This window comes from Ranitomeya variabilis, chromosome 1 (genome assembly GCF_051348905.1).
Source record: "Ranitomeya variabilis isolate aRanVar5 chromosome 1, aRanVar5.hap1, whole genome shotgun sequence".
NCBI lineage: Eukaryota > Metazoa > Chordata > Amphibia > Anura > Dendrobatidae > Ranitomeya > Ranitomeya variabilis.
In genome coordinates, this window is record NC_135232.1 from 768,048,472 (window position 1) to 768,061,423 (window position 12,952).

Consider the following 12,952-nt stretch of genomic DNA (forward strand, 5'->3'; position numbering starts at 1 on the left):
GGTGGTTGGGGGGGGGGCAGGTGTGGGGGTCCCCATCCAAAAAAAAAGGCTAGCCCAACCCATCCCATCCCTCAGACCCCCTCACCTGTTCAGTGTGTCAGTGCCCTCTGCCCTCTGAGTCTGAGCGCGCTCAGACTGCTAAATGGGGCTGCTGGGAAGGGAAGGACTAATCCATAGGCAGGGGGTGGGCATTTTTGCTATACTGCTACCACTGTCAGACTAGACTGCAGCCTGTCCTGTCCAGCATTGAAATTGGCAACAGCCAGGCAGCCTAGTCTGACAGTGATAGTGTGTGTGCTTAGCTCTTTGATCACTGTCTCAGGGAGCGCCCGTGCTCAGCCGAGAGCGCGGCGCCCCTGCTATCAGTGTGGGAGTGGCCGAGCTGCCTCATCCTGGCTGTTCATTCTCGCTGTTCATCCAGCGCGGAGCGGAGGTGAGTCATACCTCCCAACTTTTGAAGATGGGAAAGAGGGACAAAGTTTGCGGCGCGCTTTGCGCGCCGCGGCAAATTTTAGGCCACGCCTCTGACCACACCCATTCATAATTAGTCACACCCATATCCACATCCCAACCACACCCATTTAGCACTGCCGATCACACTGTTTCATATACAATAATTATAAACAAAAAAATATGGCCACACAGTGCCCCATACTGTATAATGGCCACACATGATGCTCCATACTGTATAATGAACACACATGACGCTCCATACTGTATAATGGCCACACATGATGCTCCATACTGTATAATGAACACACATGATGCTCCATACTGTATGACCGCACATGATGCTCCATACTGTATAATGACCGCACATGATGCTCCATACTGTATAATGACCCCACATGATGCTCCATACTGTATAATGGCCGCACATGATGCTCCATACTGTATAATGAACACACATGATGCTCCATACTGTATGACCGCAAATGATGCTCCATACTGTATAATGACCGCACATGATGCTCCAGACTGTATAATGACCGCACATGATGCTCCATACTGTATAATGACCCCACATGATGCTCCATACTGTATAATGACCGCACATGATGCTCCATACTGTATAATGACCGCACATGATGCTCCATACTGTATGACCGCAAATGATGCTCCATACTGTATAATGACCGCACATGATGCTCCAGACTGTATAATGACCGCACATGATGCTCCAGACTGTATAATGACCGCACATGATGCTCCAGACTGTATAATGACCGCACATGATGCTCCAGACTGTATAATGACCGCACATGATGCTCCAGACTGTATAATGACCGCACATGATGCTCCAGACTGTATAATGACCGCACATGATGCTCCATACTGTATAATGGCCGCACATGATGCTCCATACTGTATAATGGCCACACATGATGCTCCATACTGTATAATGGCCGCACATGATGCTCCATACTGTATAATGGCCACACATGATGCTCCATACTGTATAATGACCGCACATGATGCTCCATACTGTATAATGACCGCACATGATGCTCCATACTGTACAATGACCGCACATGATGCTCCATATTGTATAATGACCGCACATGATGCTCCATACTGTATAATGACCGCACATGATGCTCCATACTGTATAATGGCCACACATAATGCTCCATACTGTATAATGACCGCACATGATGCTCCATACTGTATAATGACCGCACATGATGCTCCATATTGTATAATGACCACACATGATGCTCCATACTGTATAATGACATACAGGCACGCAGCTCACACACAGGCACGCAGCTCACACGCACGCAGCTCACAAACACATGCAGCTTTGACACAAATGCATCACACACGCAGCCATCACACACACACGCAGCCATCACACACACACACACGCAGCCATCACACACACACACACGCAGCCATCACACACACACACGCAGCCATCACACACACACACACACGCAGCCATCACACACATGCAGCCATCACACACACACGCAGACATCACACACGCAGCCATCACACACACACACACACGCAGCCATCACACACACACGCAGCCATCACACACACGCAGCCATCACACACACACAGCCATCACACACACACAGCCATCACACACACACAGCCATCACACACACACAGCCATCACACACACACAGCCATCACACACACGCAGCCATCACACACACGCAGCCATCACACACACACAGCCATCACACACACACGCAGCCATCACACACACGCAGCCATCACACACACGCAGCCATCACACACACGCAGCCATCACACACACGCAGCCATCACACACACACACGCAGCCATCACACACACACGCAGCCATCACACACACAGCCATCACACACACACACGCAGCCATCACACACACACACACACGCGCAGCCATCACACATGCAGCCATCACACACACACGCAGCCATCACACACACACACGCAGCCATCACACACACACACGCAGCCATCACACACACACGCAGCCATCACACACACACACGCAGCCATCACACACACACACACGCAGCCATCACACACACACACACGCAGCCATCACACACACACAGCCATCACACACACACACGCAGCCATCACACACACGCAGCCATCACACACACACACACGCAGCCATCACACACACACAGCCATCACACACACACACCCAGCCATCACACACACACACACGCAGCCATCACACACATCACACACACACAATCTCCTCTGTGATGCAGGGGCGGCTGATGTCCATGTGCAGCTCTCTGCTGAAGTCTTCAGTCTCCTGCTCACAGCTCTGCACTATCCCGGCACCTCCCCCGTCTCTCCTTCTCTGCCGGGATAGCAGCTAAGAGCAGAAGCCGGAGCTCCGTGCACACACAGCCAGAGGTAGTGAATCGCTGACCTTTCTTCTTGATTGCTGCAGGCTCTCTCCTTCAGCGTGGCAGCGCCGCACAGGGGGCGGGAGGGGGGGGGGTGTTGCGCGGGCGGTCAGGAGGCAGCTTTTATATAAAAAAAAAAAAAAACAGGCTCTCTCTACGTCCCGGAAGTGGGCGGGGCTTCACCGGCGGCCGCAAATTCGGGATTTTAAATGCCCGAAGCGGGACAGCGGGACCCCGGTGCCAAAGCGGGACTGTCCCGCTGAAATCGGGACGGTTGGGAGGTATGGGTGAGTGGCGGCGCCGAGGTGGCCGCAACCATTATGTGCGGTGCGGGGGGGGGGGCGCGGCGACGCGAGGCGATGATCTGACCGCTCAGCTGTCAGATTTGCAGCTGAGTTCGGGCAGGGCGCGCCCGCGCTCAGCACTGAGCGCGGCATCCGCGCCCCTGACAGCCCTTAAACAGCAGCAGCAGCGGGCAGGGGACCACCGGGGCCCGAGGCCTCTCCTGCGCCCCCCGGCCCCACGGCGCCCCGTGTGGCCGCCCTGCCCGCCCTGTTGAAGAAACGGCCCTGGACACACTGATGGTAAAAACGGACACGTAGGACACACTGATGGTAACAACGGACACGTAGGACACACTGATGGTAAAAACGGACACATAGGACACACTGATGGTAAAAACGGACACATAGGACACACTGATGGTAAAAACGGACACATAGGACACACTGATGGTAACAACGGACACGTAGGACACACTGATGGTAACAACGGACACGTAGGACACACTGATGGTAACAACGGACACACAGGACACACTGATGGTAACAACGGACACGTAGGACACACTGATGGTAAAAACGGACACATAGGACACACTGATGGTAACAACGGACACGTAGGACACACTGATGGTAACAACGGACACATAGGACACACTGATGGTAACAACGGACACGTAGGACACACTGATGGTAACAACGGACACACAGGACACACTGATGGTAACAACGGACACGTAGGACACACTGATGGTAAAAACGGACACATAGGACACACTGATGGTAACAACGGACACGTAGGACACACTGATGGTAACAACGGACACGTAGGACACACTGATGGTAACAACGGACACGTAGGACACACTGATGGTAACAACGGACACGTAGGACACACTGATGGTAAAAACGGACACGTAGGACACACTGATGGTAACAACGGACACGTAGGACACACTGATGGTAAAAACGGACACATAGGACACACTGATGGTAAAAACGGACACATAGGACACACTGATGGTAAAAACGGACACGTAGGACACACTGATGGTAACAACGGACACGTAGGACACACTGATGGTAAAAACGGACACGTAGGACACACTGATGGTAACAACGGACACATAGGACACACTGATGGTAAAAACGGACACATAGGACACACTGATGGTAACAACGGACACGTAGGACACACTGATGGTAACAACGGACACGTAGGACACACTGATGGTAAAAACGGACACACAGGACACACTGATGGTAACAACGGACACGTAGGACACACTGATGGTAACAACGGACACGTAGGACACACTGATGGTAACAACGGACACGTAGGACACACTGATGGTAACAACGGACACATAGGACACACTGATGGTAAAAACGGACACATAGGACACACTGATGGGAACAACGGACACATAGGACACACTGATGGTAACAACGGACACGTAGGACACACTGATGGTAACAACGGACACATAGGACACACTGATGGTAACAACGGACACATAGGACACGCTGATGGGAACAACGGACACATAGGACACACTGATGGTAACAACGGACACGTAGGACACACTGATGGTAACAACGGACACGTAGGACACACTGATGGTAAAAACGGACACGTAGGACACACTGATGGTAACAACGGACACGTAGGACACACTGATGGTAAAAACGGACACGTAGGACACACTGATGGTAACAACGGACACGTAGGACACACTGATGGTAACAACGGACACGTAGGACACACTGATGGTAACAACGGACACGTAGGACACACTGATGGTAAAAACGGACACGTAGGACACACTGATGGTAACAACGGACACGTAGGACACACTGATGGTAAAAACGGACACATAGGACACACTGATGGTAAAAACGGACACATAGGACACACTGATGGTAAAAACGGACACGTAGGACACACTGATGGTAACAACGGACACGTAGGACACACTGATGGTAAAAACGGACACGTAGGACACACTGATGGTAACAACGGACACATAGGACACACTGATGGTAAAAACGGACACATAGGACACACTGATGGTAACAACGGACACGTAGGACACACTGATGGTAACAACGGACACGTAGGACACACTGATGGTAAAAACGGACACACAGGACACACTGATGGTAACAACGGACACGTAGGACACACTGATGGTAACAACGGACACGTAGGACACACTGATGGTAACAACGGACACGTAGGACACACTGATGGTAACAACGGACACATAGGACACACTGATGGTAAAAACGGACACATAGGACACACTGATGGGAACAACGGACACATAGGACACACTGATGGTAACAACGGACACGTAGGACACACTGATGGTAAAAACGGACACATAGGACACACTGATGGGAACAACGGACACATAGGACACACTGATGGTAACAACGGACACGTAGGACACACTGATGGTAAAAACGGACACGTAGGACACACTGATGGTAACAACGGACACGTAGGACACACTGATGGTAACAACGGACACGTAGGACACACTGATGGTAAAAACGGACACGTAGGACACACTGATGGTAACAACGGACACATAAGACACACTGATGGTAACAACGGACACATAGGACACACTGATGGTAACAACGGACATGTAGGACACACTGATGGTAACAACGGACACGTAGGACACACTGATGGTAACAACGGACACATAGGACACACTGATGGTAACAACGGACACATAGGACACACTGATGGTAACAACGGACATGTAGGACACACTGATGGTAACAACGGACATGTAGGACACACTGATGGTAACAACGGACACATAGGACACACTGATGGTAACAACGGACACATAGGACACACTGATGGTAACAACGGACACATAGGACACACTGATGGTAACAACGGACACATAGGACACACTGATGGTAACAACGAACACATAGGACACACTGATGGTAACAACGGACACATAGGACACACTGATGGTAACAACGGACACATAGGACACACTGATGGTAAATACACACTGATGGTAAATACACACTGATGGTAAAAACGGACACATAGGACCAGCGTCGGACTGGGGTGTCTGGGGCCCACCAGAGGAATGGACTCTAGGGGCCCACCCTACAGCTATATGCAAACATCTGTCATTATAGTGGAGCATCAGCTGTAAAACACCGGCGGCTGCTGCACATCTACTGTGCGCCCCAATAACTGGGATGTATAATTACGGTAGTTTACATTAATGGGGTTCTTGGTTAAAACAAGTTATTACTGATCCATGGGCTCCACAGGATAGGTGATCGCTTAGATCCGACCATTAGAAACTGCACCTATCAGAAGAATGGGGAAGTTTTATCCCTGCCAGGACACTTTTATCACTATTTTAAAATGCAGCGGCAGGTGGGATTTCTGACCGCAGCTCCATTCATTCTCTTTGGGGCTTCCAGAAAAAAACAAGTGCGGCCACAGAGTGAATGAATGGATCAGGGATCTAGTCGGACATGCCACTCTAGTCTAATGGGGATAAAAAGTTCCACATTTTGCTGAATGGGTCCAAGCAGTCAGACCCCACCAATCAATACGTTATCACTTATCCTGTGGAGAGGTGATTACTTTTTTCCACAGGAAACCCCCTGTAAGTGCATCTCCGCCGCTGTGTACAAAGCATTAAAACTCTAATGGAAATAAAGAATCTTCTCCTAATTAATATCAGAGAGAACAAATGACCGCCATACAGAACACAATCCACTATACCAAGACCAATAATCATGGTCATGATTAAGGGAGCTTAGTCTCCAGAAACGCGTTGAGATTCTTACCCATATGGCTTGTGCTGAAGTCTGTATCCTCTATGCTCAATAGTATGTGAATAAAGAAAACTCTTTTTTACGGATTCGGTGAAGCTGGACATTCTTTTCTTTCAAGACCAATAATACCACATACAGGAAGAAATACCACCACACCATGACCAGACCACATAGTGACCGAATAATACTACATACAAGGGACAAATACCGCCACACCATGAACAGATCACATATTACCACCACATAGTGACCGAATAATATGACATATTAGGGCAGCACGGTTCAGAGGTTAGCACTGCAGCCTTGCAGCGCTGTATTCCTGGGTTGAAATCCCACCAAGGACAACATCTGCAATGAGTTTGTATGTTCTCCACATGTTTGTGTGAGTTTCCTCTGAGTACTCTGGTTTCCTCCCACATCTACAAAGACATACTGATAGGGAATCTAGATTGTGAGACCCATCGGGGACAGTGGCAATAATGTCTGTAAAGCGCTGTGAAATTAATAGCGCTATATGAGTAAAAATAAATAAAAATAAATATTACCAGCATATAGGGACCAAATGATACCACATACAAGGAGAAATACTGCCACGCCGTGACTAGACCACAAATTACCAACACATAGTGCCTGAATACTACAATATTGATTATGAATACAAACCACAATACAACACTGTTATTACCACCAGTGACAATGTACACAGTACCTCTGTATATAGTGTCAGTGTACAGGTAATACAGTGATCACCAGTGACATTATACAAAGGAGCTCTGTATATAGTGTAAGTGTACAAGCAACACACTGACTCACCGGTGACATCTGTAGTTGAGGTCTTTTTTCTTCATTCAGTGCAGACCACCATTACTTCTTCCAGCAAAGACTCGTCTCTGCAGAAAATAACAGTTAGCTATAGCTGATCGCTTCCAGAGCACATTCCCCACTATTTTCCTCTACTTCTATACTATGTCAGATGAAGAAAACCAAGACATAGTGCTACCCTGCACAGTAGCAGGACCCCCTTTTGTTCTTTCCATGGAAGACCGTAAGATCAAATGTAAATTACAGCAGTAATAATGTCCCGATTGGCCCCTTCAGCAATTATGTCCCCATTTGCCACCATAAACCAATAATGTATGTTCCTCATCCTGACCTCAATACAGTAATTATATCACCTCTTTATTTAATAAGGTGCCAGATCCTTGGCCCCTTTATTTAATGTCTCCATCTTGGACCCCAATGTCCACCTTAATAAGGTCCCTATCCTGGGCCCCTTCCAGTAGTAATGTCCTCATAGTGGGCCCCTTTATTTAATGTACCCTCCCTGGGTCCCTATGTCCGTCCCTATGGCCACTACCTTGCCCAACTACAGAGGGGGGGATTCTTCTCACCTTCTTGCGCTCCCCAGCATCCTCTTTTGGCTTCATATTTGGCGTGGTCGTTACAATGGCTGCCGACTGCAGCTGTGACAGGGAGCTCTGCTCTGTGACAGGCCGCGTGCTGACGTCACATAACAGTAACATTGAAAGGCCGTCGGCCTATCAAAGGCTGCAGGAGTCATTTAACAAAACTGCTATGTTACTTCAACACATGGCCTGTCACAGAGCAGAGCGCCTTGTCACAGCTGCAGCCGGCCTTCATCTTGATGTGCGTTGTCGCCAGGGTCGGCTCCAGGTTTTCATGGGCCCCTTTAACACATGCCACGATTCCTGATGCACAGATAAAAAAACAGATATAGTACAAAATATAGGCACCACACAGTGCACCATACAGTATTATGGTCAACACATAGTGCTCCATACAGTATTACAGGCACCTCATAGTCCTCCATACAGTATTATGGTCAACCACATAGTCCTCCATACAGTATTATGGGCACCTCATAGTCCGCCATACAGTATTATGGTTAACACATAGTGCTCCATACAGTATTACGGGCACCTCATAGTCCTCCATACAGTATTATGGCCAACCACATAGTCCGCCATACATTATTATTGGCCCCATATAATGCTCCTCCATACAGTATTAATGGCCCCATATAATGCTCCTCCATACAGTATTATGGGCACCTCATAGTCCTCCATACAGTATTATGGCGAACCACATAGTCCACCATAGTACACCAACAGTATTATTGCCCCATATAATGCTCTTCCATACAGTATTATTGGCCCCATGTAATGCTCCTTCATACAGTATTATTGGCCCCATATAATGCTCCTCCATACAGTATTATTGGCCCCAAATAATGCTCCTCCATACAGTATTATGGGCACCTCATAGTCCTCCATATAGTATTATGGGCCCCATGTAATGCTCCTCCATACAGCACATCATGGGCCCCCTGCTCTTGCATACAGTATTGTGGGCCCCGTGCTTCTCCACACAGTATTATGCCCCCCATCCCTCCACACAGTATTATGGGACCCCAGCTCCTCCACACAGTATTATGGGACCCCAGCTCCTCCACACAGTATTACGCCCCCCCAGCTCCTCCACACAGTATTATGCCCCGGGCCCCGCACACTATTTCCCCCCCAGCTCCTTCACACAGCATTATGCTCTGGGCCCCGCACAGTATTTCCCCCCCCCCCCAGCTCCTTCTCACACTATTATGCCCCGGGCCCCGCACAGTATTTCCCCCCCCCAGCATTATGCCCCGGGCCCCGCACAGTATTTCCCCCCCCCCAGCTCCTCCACACAGTATTATGCCCCAGGCCCCGCACAGTATTTTCCCCCCGGCTCCTCCACACAGTATTATGCGCCCCCGCACAGTAGTTCCCCCCAGCTCCTCCACACAGTATTATTGCCCCCTGCACAGTATTATGCCCCGCACAGTATTTCCCCCCTGCTCCTCCACACAGTATTATGCCCCCGCACAGTATTTCCCCCCAGCTCCGCCACACAGTATTATGCCCCCCACACAGTATTTCCCCCCCAGCTCCTCCACACAGTATTATGCCCCCCCTGTTTCTGGAAACATGATATGCATGCTGTTTAGCAGTCTTGTTGTGTTTTTTGCATGCCAGGATTACCAGATTACCATTTGCAATAATCTTGCTGTTACCATGGAGATTTGGAATGCCCTTCATCCTTGCCAGGTTGTAATCAGAAAAGCTGATGCAAATAAGTACTTAAGATTAGATTAGGGAATTTTATTTGAGCATTTAACTAAATAGAATTGACAGGGCTGGTGGTCATACTTGTCATTTATTTAATGAGGGAAGCATCCAACATGCCTAATCCTCAGTTTTTGATTTGGTGTGTATTTTCAGCTTTATATCATTTTCAACCCCTTCCCACCTGAACCAATGTTTGCATTTTTTATTTAGTTTTTCTCTCCTTCTCCCAACATCCCTAACTTTTTATTCCACTTTACCATATAATTGTCAGAAAAATAGCAAAATTCTAAGTGGAGTTACATTGTTACATACAGTTGTGTGAAAAAGTATTTGCCCCCTCCTGATTTCCTATTCTTTTGTATGATTGTCACAGTTAAATGTTTCAGGTCACCAAACAATTTGAAATATTAACACAAGTTAACACAAAAGATAACACAAGTAAACACAAAATGCAGTTTTTAAATGAAGGTCTTTATTATTTAGGGAAAAAGAAATCCAAACCTACAGGGCCCTGTGTGAAAAAGTGATTGCCGCTTAGCCTATTAATTGTTTGGGCCACCCTTAGCAGCAAAAACTGCAATCAAGTGTTTGCGATAACTGGCAATCAGTCTTTTACAATGCTCTGGAATTTTGACCCAGTCCACTTTGCAGAATTGTTGTAATTCAGCCTCATTGAAGGGTTTCCGAGAATGATCCGCCTTTATAAGGTTATGCCACAATATGTCAATCAGATTAATGTCAGGAATTTGACTAGGCCACTCCAAAATCTTAATTTTCTTATTCTTAAAGTGAACCTGTCAGAAGGATTGTGCTCAGTAAACTACAAACACTATCAGGTTGGCACTGTTATACTTATTAAATTGAAATCTGGGTTGATGAAATCTGACTTGTGGTTGTTAAATAATCCTTATTTGCAGTTTTCAGTTAATGAGATTCTCGTGCTTTGGGGCAGCCCCGTGTGGGGATCCTTATGTGGTGCTCTGATTAGTTATTCATCTGTATGGGCTTATGGCACATCACTGATCCCTCAGTGACCTGTAAATCATGCACCCAGAGTCACAGACAAGAAAAGAACTAATTTCCACATAGTCCACTGTCAGTAACTGTAACGAACGGAAACAGAGGCACAGATGTAGAAGTTCACATTCATATTTATTGAGGTTAAATGTGGAACCACTAGACCACGGTCCGGGGGGCTCCGAAAGAGGCGTTACTGCGTGAGCCCCAGACACCCGTAGTAAGTCCCCTCGAATAGGGACAGAATGGAATGCCTGGAGGACACGGGTGCTACCTTCAGTTAGACCCCGTACTCGTGGCTAGGGTTGAGCGAAACGGATCGTTCATTTTCATAAGTCGCCGACTTTTGGCAAAGTCGGCATCTCATGAAACCGAGCCGATCCCTGTGTGGGGTCTGCCATGCGGTACGCGACTTTCGCACCAAAGTCGCGTTTCAATGACGCTAAAAGCGCCATTTCTCAGCCAATGAAGGTGGACGCAGAGTGTGGGCAGCGTGATGACATAGATCTCAGTCCCCACCATCTTAGAGAAGGGCATTGCAGTGATTGGCTTGCTTTCTGCGGCGTCACAGGGGCTATAAAGGGGCGTTCCCGCTGACCGCCATCTTACTGCTGCTGATGTGAGCGTAGGGAGAGGTTGCTGCAGCTTCTTCGGAAGCAGGGATAGTGATAGGCAGGGTACATAAAGCCACAAACCGCTTGTGCTGTAGCGATTTCCACTGTCCAACACCACCTTTTGTTTGCAGGGACAGTGGAAGCTACATTTTTTTTTTCTCAGCGCTGTAGCTCATTGGGCTGCCCTAGAAGGCTCCCTGATAGCTGCGTTGCTTTGTGTGTACGCCGCTGTGTAAACCAACTGCTTTTTTCAAAGCACAAATCCTGTTTTTCCTTCCTTTCTGCACAGCTATCTTGTGTGTTTGTCCACACTTTTGTGTGCAGCAGTCCTTTTACAGCTGCCTGCCATACTTTTCTGAGATAACTGCAGGGAGATAAATATTGGCAAGTCTGCCTCCGTGCCATTGCTGTGTGTGGCATCTCTCTCTCATTGTGTGGCACCGAAAACACTGTGTAAGGCCGGAGACACACTGGTGCGAGAGACGGCCGAGTCTCGCTGGTTAAAAGCAAGCTGTGGCACCTGCATTCCGGAGCTGAGCGTGCAGCTCCATGTATTGCTATGGAGCCGCACGCTCCGCTCCGGAGTGCAGGTGCCACAGCTTGCTTTTAACCAGCGAGACTCGGCCGTCTCTCGCACCAGTGTGTCTCCGGCCTAATACTTGTCCTTTTTTTTTTTTTTTTCTAAATTCTCCCTTTTCCAAAAAAAAAATTAGTGGGAGATAAATATTGGCAAGTCTGCCTCCGTGCCATTGCTGTGTGTGGCATCTCTCTCTCATTGTGTGGCACCGAAAACACTGTGTAATACTTGTCCTTTTTTTTTTTTTTTTCTAAATTCTCCCTTTTCCAAAAAAAAAATTAGTGGGAGATAAATATTGTCAAGTCTGACTCCGTGCCATTGCTGTGTGTGGCATCTCTCTCTCATTGTGTGGCACTGAAAACACTGTGTAATACTTGTCCTTTTTTTTTTTTTTTCTAAATTCTCCCTTTTCCCAAAAAAAAATTAGTGGGAGATAAATATTGTCAAGTCTGACTCCGTGCCATTGCTGTGTGTGGCATCTCTCTCTCATTGTGTGGCACCGAAAACACTGTGTAATACTTGTCCTTTTTTTAAATTTTTTCTAAATTCTCCCTTTTCCCCCCAAAAAATTAGTGGGAGATAAATATTGTCAAGTCTGCCTCCGTGCCATTGCTGTGTGTGGCATCTCTCTCTCATTGTG